The 16,322-nt window shown below is 38.0% G+C and overlaps 1 long non-coding RNA gene across 1 annotated transcript in view; it reads right to left on the bottom strand.

Annotated features, from left to right (window-relative positions):
* Positions 1–833: 833 nt before the first annotated feature.
* LOC107184892 overlaps positions 834–16,322 on the bottom strand; it is a 21,860-nt gene continuing 6,371 nt past the window's right edge. The window contains exons 2-3 of the long non-coding RNA XR_001515790.1: positions 5,157–5,160; positions 834–894 (exon numbers count right to left, since the gene is read on the bottom strand). This is a non-coding gene — a long non-coding RNA (uncharacterized LOC107184892). The remainder of the gene's footprint in view (positions 895–5,156; positions 5,161–16,322) is intronic.

Genomic DNA, 16,322 nt, shown 5'->3' with positions numbered 1-16,322 from the left:
AGATAACAAAATAATAATAAAATAAAATAAATATGAAAAAGTGAAGTGTCCTTCCTTTGGCTGGTTTAAATTTCCACTCTTCTGTATTGTCTGTGACTTCTCAGTTTCCTGTTGCTGGGATTGAAGAACTCTCTTTAGGCTAGTCCCTGTGGACTTTGAGGTATTATTCACATTTTATTTTGTATCCTTTTTGCCCTTCATGGTGTAGTCTGGGTGTGGCTGTTTTGGCTGCCTGAAGACTGCATGGAGGGGCTATCTCTTCAGAAGAAAATGGCTACCTAGGTCCTGCAGGTCAGGTATGACTCACAGTCAGACTTGTGGCTGCTGCTCCTGGGTCCTCTCCTCACCCCAGCCTCTCCCCAGACTCCACAAGTCCACACCTTCTCCTGCACCTCAGCCACACATGAGTGTCTGTATCCAAAAAGTCCTATGTACTAGGTTAAGCAAAGAAAAGCAAATACCACAAAGAGGGGAAAGAGCTGCATCTCTGAGAGCCCCTCTCCTGCTGGCACTGTGCAGTCTGGGCTGCCCTCCAGGCTTCCCCCTCTGGGCTCAGTCTTTCATAACTATGGACACAGATCTAGAATCCTCTGCCACCAGCAGTCCTGCGGACCTCCTTTCCACAGTCAGACACTCTGCCTGTCCCAAGGGACATGGCTCAGTGCCGTGTGGCTTGCCTCTGATCCTTTGGGATCAGAGGTCTCACAGTTCTCTCCAGCCCAGATCCTTGGTTTTACCGTTCTCCAGGTGTCCTCTGCACTTCGCAGATGCAGATTGTCTCACCAGCTGTGTCTCCTTTGCCAATTTGGGATGGATGTTATTTGATTCAGCTACTCATTCTATCTGCTCCTGGACAAGGTTTGGGACGTCCATCTATTCTGCCACCATTTTGTCCTTCTCCAATTATATTGTTTTTGACAATGACTTTTAATGCATGACAAATGTTACATTTATTTTAAGAAAAAAATGTTTGAAAATTTGCATTAAATTCCTCTGCTATATTAATGTAGACATACTATATCTTCACCATCATTCATGAAGATTGTGGTATAAATGCTCTATCTGGCCATGTTGTGGAAGAGCATATGTTTTGATTTCATTATAATTTTCCTTAAAATGTCATTGTCTTTAAAATTTATAAATTTACTAAAAATATAATAAATATGTGTTTTTATCCTGTGGGGTCTCTTTGTATAATAAATTTTATGAGGTTAATACTTGCTATATGAAATATAGGATTATTGAGTTTTCCAAAGCATGCTCCTTAATTTTAAAGTTCAGGGATTTGATGATGTAATCTGTTATGCATGGTACAATAATATTTATAAATGTATAGATTTCAAACATATCCAATCTCAGCTTCTGTCATATCCCTTTGAAGCAATATTATTACATTCAAAAAGTCACAAAAAGCTTAAATATAACAACCATTAGCAACATTAAATTCATTATCACATTCTCTGTAACTCAGAAAAAAAGTAAAATATCAAGTGTCACTACCCTTTGTTTAATACACTTATAGTAGCCATATAGAGGTTTAAAGTAGAACCAAGATTCTGCGAAGAGCTCCCTTTTCCTGTGCCTATGTTCTTTGCTATTGTTCATACTTCCTAGGATTGTATTAGAACAGTGGTTCTCAACCTTCCTAATGCCCCAACCCTTTAATACAGTTCCTCACATTGTGGTGACCCCTAACCATAAAATTATTTTCGTTGCTACTTCATAACTGTAATTTTGCTACTGTTGTGAATCGTAATGTAAATATCTGATATGCAGGATGTATTTTCATTGTTAGAAATTGAACATAATTAAAGCATAGTGATTATTCACAAAAACAGTATGTAATTATATATGTTATCCGATGGTCTTAGGTGACCCCTGTGAAAGGGTCGTTCGACCCCCAAAGAGGTCGTGACCCACAGGTTGAGAACCACTGTATTAGAAGAAGATAATCCTATATAATAAAGAGGTAACATGCAAATTGACTCTCATGCTCTCGCATCTTCACAAGATGGCTGCCCCCACACGGTCACAGATGGCTGCCACAAGATGGCCACCCCCACGTCATAACAAGAAGGCCACCCCACATCATCACAAGATGGCTGTCCCATGTTGTCACAAGATGGCTGCCCCAATGCCATCACAAGATGGCTGCCACAAGATGGCCACCCTCATATTATCACAAGATAGCCACCCCCATGTCATCACAAGATGGCCAGCAGGGGACAGCAGTTGGGGGCGATCAGGCCAGCAGGAGAGGGCAGTTGTAAGCAATCAGGCTGGCAAGGGAGGGCAGTTGGGGATGATCAGGCAGGCAGGGGAGCAGTTAGGCATCAATCAGGCCAGCAGGAGAGAAGTTAGGGGGTGATCAGGCTGGGAGGCAGAAGCAGGTAGGGGCAATCAGGCAGGCAGGCATGCAAGTGGTTAAGAGCCAGCAGTCCCAGATTGTGAGAAGGATGTCCGACTGTGAGTTTAGGCCTGATCCCACAGGGACCCCTGAGGAGTCCCAGATTGGAGAGGGTGCAGGCTGGTCTGATGGACACCCTCCAGTGCACAGATTTCGTGCACTGGGCCTCTAGTAAGAATAATAAGAAAAAAAAGTTGAACTCATAGAAAAAAAAATAGAATGGTGGTTTCCAAGGGTTGGGACATAGGAGAAATGGGGATGTTAGTCAAACAGTAAAAATGTTCAGTTATAAATAAATTCTGAGGATTTAATGTACAGCATGGGGATTATAGTTATTAACAGTATACTGTATACATGAAATTTGCTGAGAGTAGATTTGAAGAATTATCACCAAAAAAATAATGATAACTATATGAGGTGATGGATGTGTTAGCTAACTTGGTTATTGTAATTATTTCACACTGTATGCATATATTAAATTATCACGTTGTACACATTAAGTATTTTTCAATTATACCTCAAAAAATTGTGGGGGAAAGATGGAAATAAAGAAATCCACTTATGACTTGGCTCTCTTTACTTATCAGGCATTCTTCAAAATGTGTCATATTTATCTTCTCACTTAATCTTCAAAATATTACTTTTCACAATAAGGGTACAAGTACTAGAATATGATAATTTTATAAGTGGAAGGGAGGAGGCACAGAAAGTATAAATGATTTTACCAACAACACATAGTAAAGATTGGAACAAAAATTCAAACCCTGGCAACCTGTCTCCAGTTTGGAACTCTTAACCACTATCATATTCTGAGATATCACAAAGTAAACTCTCCCAAAATATACTCACCTGAATTTAGACTAAGGAGACTAGTGATTCAATGAAATAACTAGTTGACTCTCTTCTGTTCTGCACAAAATGAATGCTTATTTCATTCAATTTACTGAATCAACAGGTAACAATTTAACATATTCTGCATTAGCATTAATTATACACAAAAACACAAAGGAAAGGAAAATAAGACAACTGGGAGTATAGGGACTAGTTAGTAGACACATAGCAGGGAACATAGTGAGAAAAACCTCCCTGGCATGAAATGAATTGCACCTGGAAAATATTCCACATACTGTATTTCCCCACTTGTCTCTAGAGATTTAAGTTTAATTGTTTATTTAGTTTTCAGAATTAAGGCATCTATCAGGTTTTTAAAATAAATTTAAGGAAAAAGTCAAACATAAACAAGGAAGACTAGACTGCAATAAAGGAAAGTTTAATCCTCCCAAATTTGATGGGTTTCAGTCTTCTCCTTGATTTGGCAGCATATTGAGATATTCATGAATAAACTACAGAGCAGCTCTATACAGCATTTCCTCCCTACTCTGAATTCTCTGAATGTACTGGCCAAAAATGTTTAAATTTCATACATCATTTCCAACTAGTTGTGTTGACTCTGTAGTCATTACCAAGCTCAGCCTGAGCACGAAAAAAGAATACACACCAACATACAGGTACACATATTTGGCACTGTCACAGTTGGTGAAAAATAATACAAGTCCACTGCACTAACTATGCCACCAGCTAGAAAAGTCACAGTCCTGGAATATAAAGTGCCTACAACCTAATTAATCTTTGTGCCTGTTTGTTTGCCAAGGCAAGTTGGATATGGATGTCAATTCAAAATAAGTCCCAGGCATTGTGAAAGTCATAATAAGTAGTTGAATAAGCCCAAGGCAGAAATTTCCTTAATAATGTGAGTGTCAGGTACAGGTATGCTGGATATTACCAAACATAACAGTCTTCTTTACTAGACTCTCTGTTAGTCATCAAAGTTGAATTTTGTGCTTTTCTTGAGACAATGAATGATGATGAGAAAAATCTCATTTACTTTAGAGTTGAGGTTATTTTTAAAATCTTTTGTTTTTTATTGTACTTTTTATCTCCTTCCCATCCCAGGTCCTCTGTAGGAAGAACAAGAACACTGACATTTTTCAGTGGTTGTTGGTTTAAATCATGCTATCCATATTCACATGTTCTTCCCTTTGGATAAAATGCCTCCTTTGTCAGGTATATATCTAGGACCAAGTTAGCATGACCCATGTATCAGTAAGGGTTCTCCCAATAGATAGAACCAACAGGATATATATCTATATGTATCCTTGTATATCTATTAAGAGAGATTGATTTATTTCAAGAAACTAGATCATATGATCATGTGATTATGGAGCATGGCAAGTCTGAAATCTGTAGAACTGGCCAGCAACATGGCAATTCAGGTAAGTGTTGATGTTGCAGTTTTGAGTCTAAAATTCATAGTACAGGTAGAGTGGAAACTCGGGTATGATTTCTATGCTGTGGTCTTGAGGCAAAATTTCTCCTTTGGGAAACCTCAGCCTTTGCTCATAAGGCCTTGTGCTGAGTAAATGAGGTCCACTCACATTATGGAGGGTAATCTGTTTTAAAGTCAACCCAACCAATTGTAAATTTTAATGACATATAAAATAACTTCACAGTAATATTTAGACAAGTGTTTGACCAAACAATTGGGCACCAAACCCTAGGCAGCTTGACACATAAAATTACCCACCACACCCCAAACACCCATATGCATACAAACACATTCACACAGAACCGTGGTTTCATTATAACTGTGTTCTGAACAACTGAGCTAAGTATGTTAGTTTATTGAAGAAATAGTTAAATAACATACTTTTAGTAGTGAAAATTCATGAACTATTAAATAAAATAAAACTTCCCTATTGGCTTTCAGAAGAGGTGTGTTGTTCCTTTCACTGAAATTATATGACAGTTAATATGCTAATCTACTAAGAATGAAGTAGGAATCTTTTGATTAAGCTATGTTCTTTTCCTACAATTCATGGGGTTGAGCTTTCCAAAACATCTGAAATGCTCAAGCAATTTTACTTAGCTAATAGCACTGAGGATGAATCTATTCATTACAGCATTCATCTTATTGGCAACTGGCCAACACTACTTGAACCAAGCCAAAAACCTCTCAAAATAAAATATTATTTACCCAATACCATTTTGAAAAAGAAACACCTTTGTCCCACCAAACTGGCTGGTTTAATGATTCAGGGCTACAAGAATGCCATTTTGGACAGCTTTTACATTATACTGCTTGCCATCCATGACATAGTTATTAAGAGCCTTGGATGGTTTACCTAAATAGTCACAAACAATGTGACAGCAGATGGTTTTGGTGTCCACCACCTGCCAGAGCTGTATCAACATTTGTATTTGAAAACTTGTTCTGTAATGTTTAGTTAGTGGCCAGTTTTCTTTATCTATTTTTGAAGTTCATGTTAATAAATAGTTTAGCTAGACAAACCAATGCTCTTTTTCATAAGTTACCAGCTTTATCAATTTTTCTTAGAAAACGATTTGTACCTCTTGATCAAACTATCAATAACAAACTAAGGCTGCGATTTAGCCTAATCTCAGGCAATTAAACCACATACTTTATTAAACCTTCGTCATGCCCATTAAAATTAATTGAGACCTTAGCCTTCGCTGGACTCTTTCTTAATGAGCTTGGAGGAAAAGATAATAAATTCAGCAAACAAGTTATTTAATGACTATGGTCTCCATATAATTTTTGGTTGGTTTAAACTGAAATTAATTACATATTTCTATTTTAAATTTTTAAGATTATTTTCCTGGAAATGTCTCTGTGTTTTCCAAAACTAAGAAAGTACTTAATGTGCCTCAAAAGAAAAACAGTGCTATGAAAATACAAGATAAAACAACTTAAAAATAATAGCCATTTAAAGGTCAGATTTTGCTAAAGAGACAGCCTAGCCAGTAGATTATTAAAAGCTTCATTAATAGTCAATGGATTGCTGAATGCAGTCATACTTTTGCATAATTGCTAAACCAGTGACAGAATTTATTCACTTATAATTTAAATCTTATGCTCACAGTTCTCAAGTGATTTCATTAGACAGGTGAACTGACTAATACATGACAGAGATATATTTTATGCACATTGATTCTACAGAAGACCCAAAGTAACTTGTACCTCTAATGTTATTTCTGAATAACTAGATTTTAGTAACTGAGGGAGCTAGAGAGTTGATACATATTGAAGACAGTCTCCTGATCTCCTGTGTATATACTTAAATACTGTAATGTTGCATGCAATCAACTCCCTTTATGTTTAGTAACAAAATTTTCAAATATATTTCTATTTCAAAAAATAAAGGTACAATGACAAATTAAGACTATATAACCACATTACTAAATCCTGGAGGGAAAAACAAACTCTCATTATGTTTGTAAGATTAGTCATACATTCAGCCAAGTAATTACCATAAACACATGTAAACAACTACATGATTTTAAGTTATAGACATTAAACCTCTACAGTTCTTTATCCTAACATTAGACCTCAACAGTTCTGACCATGACTTTCTCTATCTTCTGAGTAGTGAGAAATATTATTAATTCCTTTTTCCTCCTTCCAATTAAACAGGAGGAAAACTGGACAGTTGCATTGTGCTTTCCTTAGTCTGTGTTCAAGGTAATGGGAACAAATGATGGACTATGGAAACATGTCAAATTTTCTGACATCAGCAATTCAAGAAATGTCTCTGTACTAAATTATCTCACTAATTCTGGAACATCAAAACTATTCTGCCTTTTTCACAATCACCTTACTATGCTTGAGGCCTGAACAGACAACACAAGAAAGGTTTTTGTTATCAAGCAAGCAATTAATATTCATTGAGTATCACAAGTGTGCTTTGAGTGTCATCCTTGCACAGGGGATACACTAGTCTCCTCTGTATCATTCCAATTTTAGTACATGTGTTCCCAAAGTGAACATTGGATAGTACTTTGGGAATCAGAGTATTATGGGAGTTACACATTCCACACATGAAAAATATAAAGATTTACTCCTTCTATTAAAAGATATAAAGCTAACTTACTAGGACTAAATATCTTCGAGGATGACAAATAAAACTTTCCCCAGTCTACTGGCTTAGTACACATTTTTATTCAATATATCACACAATAAATAAAAACAATAATAATGTTGCAAAGTGCACCTTCAGTGGACATGGGCTGTAATAATATTTACTGAATTATCAAACTAAGCCATAGTTTTATGTAGATACTAAGCCAAAGAAAATCATGGAAATATATCTTAGATTGCTCTTTCTCAACACTTTCACTGAATAGTGTCAATACTGTATATTATGATTAATCAAATATTGTGGCCATGCACTGCCTTGGATAAAGTTTGTATCAAAGATTTAGAGCAGATTCTTCTATACAGCATATGAGAGCAGAGCATATTAAAGAAACAGAAGTCTTGGAAGTTCCCAAAGTGCACAAAATAGAAATGTAATGAGCTATCTCTGTTGTTGATATATAGAGGTGCTGTTCAAAAAATCATTTTTTAATAAGCAGAAGCATATAATATCTTCAATACAAGAAGCACTCTCAAAAGTACATGGATGTTGCCAAAATCATTTCTTTTTTTAATGAGTAATTCAGACTACCTGCTCATGTTGCAGATATGTCAAAATTTCATAAAATCTTTGGGTTGCCATAGGTAATTTTATAAATTTATTTATTTATTAAGTTGAATTTATTGGTGTGATATTGGCTTACAAAACTATACAGGTTTCAAGTGTATACCTCAACAAGACATCATCTCACTGCATCATGTGCCCACTTCCCAAAGCAAAATCTCTTTCCATCTCAATTTCCCTCCCTTTGCCCAACTCCACCTAGCCCATCCCTCTTTCCCCCTGGCTATCAGCACATTGCTGTCTGTGTCTCATCCCTTTACCTATTTACTTCCAGTCCTCCCACCCTCTCCCCTCTGACATCTGTCAGTCTGCTTGATGTATCTGTATCCATGCCTCTGCTTCTGTTTTGTTCATCAGTTTACTTTATTCATTAGATTCAACATATAAGTGAGATCATACGGTATTTGTCATTCTCTGACTGGCTTATTATATTTAGCAAAATAATCTCCAGGTCCATCCACGCTGTTGCAAAAGGTAAGATATCCTTCTTTTTTATGACCGAGAAGTAGTCCATTGTGTAAATGTACCACAGGGGTTTATTGTTGTTGTTGTTATTTTTTTTGTGTGTGTGTGTGTGTGTTTTATCCACTCATCTACTGATGGGCACTGGGCTGTTTCCAGATCTTGGCTATTGTAAATAACACTGCAATGAATATAGAAGTGCATATATTCTTTCAAGTTAGTGTTGCAAGTTTCTTCAGATATATTCCTAGAAGTGGGATCCTTCAGTCAAAAGACAGTTTCATTTTTAATTTATTGAGGAAACTCCATACTGTTTTCCACAGTGGCTGCACCCGTCTTCATTCCCAACAAAATTACAGCAGGATTCCCTTTTTCCCACATCTTTGCCAGCATTTGCTGTTTGTTAATTTATTGATGGTAGACACTCTGGTAGGTGTGATGTGTGGTTTTAATTTTCATCCCTCTGATCATTGGTGACGTTGAGCATTTTATCATATGTCCATTGGCCATCTGTATGATCTCTTTGGAGAAGTGTCTGTTCAGGTCCTTTGCCCATTTGTTAATTGGGTTGTCATTTTAGTGTTGAGTTGTATAGGCTCTTTATATATTTTGGAAATAAACCCCTTATCAAATGTATCCTTGGCAAATATGTTCTCCCATTCAGTGGGCTCCCTTTTCATTTTGTTAATGGTTTCCTTTGCTATTCAAAAGCATTTTAGTTTGATGTAGTACCACCTGTTATTTTTTCCCTTTGTTTCCTTTGCCTGAGGAGGTATATTGGCAAAAATATTGCTATGAGAGATGTCTGAGATTGTACTGCCTATCTTTTCTTGTACCTGTCCAATTTTCCCGCCATTTATTGAAGGAACTGTCTTTACTCCATTCTATGATCTTGCCTCCTTTGTGAAATATTAATTGACCATAATGGTGTGGGTTTATTTCTGGGCTCTATGTTTTATTCCATTGATCTATATGTCTATTCTTATACCAGTACTAGTCAGCTTTGATAGAAATTGATGTCAGGTATAGTGGTACCTCCAACTTTGTTCTTTTTTTCTCAAGATTTCTGAGGACATTTTGGGTCCTTTGTGGTCTCATATAAATTTTTTGAATATTTGTCCTAGATCTGTAAAATATGCCATTGGTATTTTAATAGGAATTGCATTGAATCTATAGATTGTTTTGGGTAGTATATACATTTTTAAGTATTTATTGATTAAGTTGATTAGGATGATATTGGTCAACATGAACATATAGGTTTTAGGTGTGTGTTTCTATGTTATAAGATCTGTATATTGCACCATATGCCCACCACTGAAAATCAAATCTTCTGTCAGCTTATATTAGGAACCCTTTCTCCCCAACCCCCTTCCCTCTGGCAATCACCACATTGTTTTTTGTGTTCATGAGTTTCAGTTTTATATCCCACATATGAGTGAAATCATACAAAATAAACTGACAAGAAAACAAAGAGGCAGCCCACCATATGGGAGATAATATTTGCAAACAGTAGCTCTGACAAAGGTTTAATTTCCAAAGTATATAAAGAACTCATAAAACTCAACATCAAAGGAACAACCCAATCAAAAATTTGGTAGAGGACCTGAAAATACACCTCTTCCAAGAAGACATATGAACAACCAATGGATATATGAAAAGATGTTCAATCTCACTGGCAATTAGGGAAATAAATCAAAACTACAATGAGATACCACCTTACACCTGTTAGAGGGCCAGTATCAACAAAACAACCAATAACAAGTGTTGGAGAAGTTGTGGGAAAAAAGGAACCCTCATTCACTGCTGGTGGGGATGTAGACTGGTACAAACACTATGGAAAGCAGTCTTGTGAGTCCTCAAAAAATTAAGAATAGAACTACCATGTTAACTGGCAATCCCTCTCCTTGGTATATACCCAAAAAAACTCCAAATAATGTATTCACAAAAATATATGCACCCCTTTGTGTGTGGCTAGTTGGGTCTAGCTTTGGTGTGGTTGGAAACCCACCACTGGTTGTATTGATTTGGGGTCTACTGAGCAGGGTTAAGGTACAGGTCAATGTCAGATACTGTGTGTAACCAACCTTGAGCTACTTGTCTGGAGCTACTCCACTTCAATATTTGTGGCTTGGTCTACTGGAGCTGGGTGTGCAAAGGTGGGGCCAGTATCTGTGTAAGGATCTGCTTCCTCCACCTTTGAGCTGTGGACCAATTTGTAAAAGGGTCAAAGTTTGCTGAGGTTTGCCTCCACCCGTCAGCTACTCTGCCTCTACCTGAGGTTGCCTGGTCTTCTTCCAGAGCCTTCCAGAGAAGCACTCTAGAGTGGTCTCAGGCTGACTGTGACCCACAGATCCACAGTTTTTAAGCTTGTTAGGGTGGTGCAACTAGAGTCCATAGGATGGGGTTAGTGGATCCCTTTCTTGGTGGTCATACAGCAGGCACTCAATGAGAGGAAAGTGGCTCCTACTCCAGAGACAAAAAATTCAGCCTCTGCTAAAATATCCAAGTATAGTTCCCCAAGGAGGAACGTGCTATAGGTTCAGGTTGAGTGCAGCCAGCCATTCCCTTTGCAAAAACAAGCTCAGCTGGGAAGAGCCATTGGGCTCAGGGTGATAAATAAAAAGGTAGGGGAGGGTGGGGGTAAGGGGGAGAGATCACCCAAAGGATTTATGTGCATGCATATAGGCCTAACCAATGGAGACAGACAACAGGGGGGTGAGGGCATGAGTGGGGGGGAGGGGGCGGGGGTACTATAAGGATAAGGACACATATTTAATAACTTAATCAATAAAGAAATTAAAAAAAGAAACAAAATGAAAAAAAAAAGTGACTCCCATTGAGGGTGATGCTGGCCCAGCCCACAAGAGGGAACTAAGCACTTCCTCCCAGTTCCAGACAATAGCCTGTAAAGGATTCACACTCTGAATGTACCAACTCTGAGCTGTTCTCCCTTCTCCTGGTGGAATTGAGCTCATGGGGGCAAAGTATCCGGGAATTGGCAGAGTAGATCCAAATAGTCTTTCATGGAGGATGGTGCCCACAAGCCTGTTTGAGTGGGTTGAGCACTTCTTCCTCTTCCCAGGGTAACATGAGCTGACTTGCAGGGTGTTAGGTCTGATCAAATAATTGAATCAATTCCCCTTCCCCTGGGAACTGACCTTTAGGCCACTTCACAGTGGACATTCCACTTGCTTAGACCACATTCCACCTGCTAAGGCCATTATCTCTCCCCTCCAGAGTTTACCAGAATCTGGACCTGCACAGAGGATTCTCCGCCCAGAAAAAGCCCACCTAGTGTCCTTTAAAAACCTCTGACTTCCCATCTTTGGCTGCTGGCGCCATTTTGGGGCTCAGCCCATATGGGTTTTCAGATGACCTAATAAATTTATAGTTCTTCTCCCCTTTTGGCCTCGTGCGTTCCTCCTTCCGAGACCCTAACACAGGGGAGATAGGAGTGGCCCCCTCGTGATGTAGCCCAACAACCCAGCACATGCCCATCTAATGCCTGAAAAAAGCTTCCCCTAGGGACATGCTCCAAAAGTCCCAGCTCTGCTATAGGGCTCTCTGGTTCCCCTGCACAACTGAACTCAGCAGGATGGGCCCGCCAAGTGATTCAACAGTCGGGGGATGGGGCATCATTTGTGCGCTCAAGGTGGGGGAGACTGGTCCTCTTTCCAAAGCCACACAGTTTAGTCACTGTCTTAGTCTTCCCAAAGGACTTCCTTAAAAAAAGAGGGCCCCAAAAATCACTGCTGTGTGCAGCCAGCAGACACCTTTGCAGTACCCAGGTATGGCAGAGTAGCTCAGCATTAGTCAGAGACCAGGCGGTACACTCCCCAGGCGGTGTAACAATTTGGGTGGCATCTGGGTCTCCCAGGTGGTCTGAATCTCCACTGATTTTCACCACTAGATGCTAAGTGGGCTCCTCTTCCCATTTCTGTTGCTCTGGGTTGACTTTCCCTGCAAGGGCTTGAGACCCCACACTCCTGGGGAGAGGGAGTTTTGCAGCCATGAGATCCCTTTGGCTTCTCAGTCATTGTGGGAGCTAGCCCTTTCCTTGTCTCTGCCCTTCATACTAGTTTCTATATGCCTTCTTTAAATCCTTGGTTATAATATTTTATTTCAGCTAGCCCTTAGTTGACAATTCAGGTTTATTGCTCTATAATTTAGCTGTAAACCCAGTTTGGGGCCAGGAGAAGGTGAGTGTAGCTTGCAACTACTCTGAAGCCATCTTTATATCCCCCATAGGTACTTTTTAAAAATGATTCTTTTCAATCACAGAAAAGTATTGAATTTAAATAACATGAATAAAGGCTTGCCCATTTTTTTTAGTGTATCTAACTGTGCCAAGGAAACTCCAAACAATCAGAAGTCAAATGAAATCTGTTAATTAATCTCACTTTTTCATCAATAAAATGCTACTGTACATTCAGTTACTATTTGATTCCTATTTCTTTTTAGAGACATATTTTTCACATTTATAGATTTGGAGGAAAATAATAACAAGAGTATACAGACAAACACTTCATAAATCTTGAGTTATTCTCATGTAAACTAATAAAATGTCCTGAGAAATTTTAAAGATAATGAAAATGAAGAATCTAACCCTAAAATAGTTTTAATGAAATGTCCATTAAGCCTAAAGTACAGTTGAACTTTAGCTTATTAATTTTCTGTCTAGATGATCTATACATTGCTGAAAGTGAGATATTGAAGTCCATTTTCTATTTTTTTACTGTTGTCTATTTCCCCCTTCAGATCTTTTAATACTTAATATATTTAGGTGTTCTAATATTAGGTGCATATACATTGTCTCCTAGTTTCCCAGAAATATTTTGGAGCTTTTCAAAGGCCCCTATAAACATTTCATTCCTCAGCTTTTCCTTTTATGTTTTTGTGGTAGCTTGTTGTTTGTCCCAACTATTATCCCCATCTTAGGCAGCTGTGATATTAAATAATTCCCACTGAATATTTTAGGCCAACGCTAATAATTTCCCTTTCTTAACTGTAACATAGATATAAATATAGATATGTCTAGAGATATAATAATAGAATAATGGGAGTAATATAATATGGGCATGGGTTCTTGGAGGGTTATTTTTTCAACTTCTGCATACTATAGCATCTGATCCAGACAGTAATATACAGGTGTTCACTTTGAAAATCAAATGCACTAGACTAAAGTCCTTGAAAACAGGGACTGTGTCTATTTCATATTTTTATCCCCAGTAGCTAGCACAATGCCAGTTCCAATATAAGATCTTCATAAGTGTTTTTTGGATGAATTGAACCCTTGACATGATAATAAAGAAAGCAAAAGCTATAAAATAAAGGAGGAGTTACATTAATTAATAACTATAAATAAATGGAAAACATTATCATGTACTCACATCATCAGATAATATAAACATTGGTGCATATAGGTATATAAATTGAGCACAGAGCTTAGGTAGCTAGACTTTCATACAAGAAAGTTAGAATAAATTCAATACACTTTTGTTCATTATTCAGTAAGGCAATGCTACAAATTTCAATATTCTCCAAGTTGAATATTGTTATATGAACCATTTAACAGTATTATACTTTTAAAAAGTCTACTTTTTGCTGACTCTGCTTAGCTGTTTTTCCTTATTTTCCAACTTAGAGATGTTATGATAAAGCTTGCTTTTGTAATAATTTATTATACTTGCAAACCTAGCTTGGTCTGAAAATGTTTAACTTTTTCAGACATGCCTATTTTTTATCAATGATGAGAGAATCATTGATTGGCTGCTGGAGATCGAGCCTGCAACCTGGGCATGTGCCCTTGATCAGAATCGACCCCAGGACCCCCCACCCGAGCCCGCAGGCCGACGCTCTATCCACTGAACCAAACCAGCTAGGACTAGACATGCCTATTTTTTATAGTACCTGTCCCACAGGAGAAGCACACCTACATCAAAAAGACTATTCTGGTACTTTTCTGAAAAAGTAAAAGTATCCCCTAAAAACTACCTAAAACACATACATGTGCTCACATCTTACAGTGGATGCTATGGTTTGCTGCCCATAACCTCCTCCCTTCTTCTAGGACTGAAACATTTATTCTTCTAGCTGCTCTGAGCATTGGTGTTCAATATCTCTCAACTATGTTCTTTTCCAAAACTTATTCTCTAGCCTGAAAAGAGACTCCATGCCTATGATCACTGCCCTTTCCAGGGGGCAGCCCACATCCGATGGTTGGTTGATGAAGGGTATAAAAGTATGGTTTTCCTACTCTCAATTCAGGATAATTCTGAAAGGCCATACCTATTCCAAAATCCCCCATGGGATATGCTGGGTCTTTTATTATAAGTGCTTCAGTGTCCTTCTCTCTGCCTAGTACTGCTTCTTTTACTCCCTGACATGTGTTGTTCCAGGGAGTATACTGAAATAAACTCTCCTCATCCAAAGCTCTATTTCAGAATTTGCTTCCCAAGTAACTTTATCTGTAACACCTCTATAGGTATCTTAATCATCAAAAAATAACTTCACAATTTTTAAAAAATTCTGTGTAATTTTGTTATATAGGCTGTCTTACATGTTGAGCAGAGTATAGTCTTCATAAAAATCCTAACTCAAATTGATTTATTTAATGCACGTGTACAGTGAAGTAATAGAGGGAGAAACCAAAATAATCCATTATATTAAGATTATTAACTGATAGATAAATTGCACAAGAAGATAAATCTAATATCCCAGGCATATAGCTATCTAGAGACAGTTTTGGAATGTCACCGTAAATGTGACTTCTCAAGAACTATACCAATATAGAGAAACAGAAAAGCAGAGGCAAAACATATTACATTTATTAATGGGCCCATCCAGATTCCTTACTCAGTTGATGCACTCCACTGGCAAATAACCCATCATTAACTTCTAAGCAGTAATAACCTTGACATTGCACATACTGTCTTTCATTTAAGTTCTCCCAACATAGTTGTCTCTTGTATCCATCTGCCACATCCTATTACCTGACAGTAGATTGATTTAGTGATGATCTAACACAGTGTGTGCTGACCAGACATTGTTCTTTTCCCATCCAATTTCCCTAGCAGTGGTTATTATTTTATATTAATTCACTCCCAGTGTCTTCCCATGCTTTTTCTTTCCATCTCAAAGTGTAAATAATTTTCTATTATCAAAACGCCCCGATGGCTTCTTTGTTTCTTCCTGCACTGAGAAGGCAATGAAAGGGGCACTGATGAGGGGAAAGACAGCAGCTATTCCTATATCTCCCCTTCCTACATACATTATGCAGTTTCACAATTCAATCACAATTCAGTAATGGAGACCTGGATTTTGTTCACAACTTTGCAAATGCTGTATATGATATCTCACAAAAACTATGGGCTTTTAAATTTAAATATGAAGAGACTGAAGACCAGTAACTGGACAAGTTCAATTCCCACATATCTACTCTTTTGCCCAGAAAAAAACAGTGACAGCCCTAGCTGGTTTGGGTCAGTGGCTAGAACATCAGCCTACAGATGGAAGGGTCCTGGGTTCAATTCCAGTCAAGGGCACATGCCCGGGTTGTGGGCTCCATCCCCAGTAGGGGGCGTGCAGGAGGCAGCTGATTAATGATTCTCATCATTGATGTTTCTCTCTCCTTTCCCTTCCTCTCTGAAATCAATAAAAATATATTTATAAAAAACAGTGACAACTTTTTTTTATTTTTTTTATTTTCAGTGTCTCTCTTCTCTCCAATTTCTTTTTTTTTATTTCTTCTGTGTTTTATAGTTACAGCATTTATTCTTTTTAATTTTTTATTACAAAGGGTATTACATATGTGTCCATTCCCCCCCCCGCCCTAGACAGTCCCCTAGCCTCCCCTATCCCCCAGTGTCTTATGTCCATTGGTTATGCTTATATGC

Source organism: Myotis davidii, unplaced genomic scaffold (assembly GCF_000327345.1).
Source record: "Myotis davidii unplaced genomic scaffold, ASM32734v1 scaffold229, whole genome shotgun sequence".
NCBI lineage: Eukaryota > Metazoa > Chordata > Mammalia > Chiroptera > Vespertilionidae > Myotis > Myotis davidii.
This window is presented reverse-complemented; position numbering and strand designations above follow the sequence as displayed.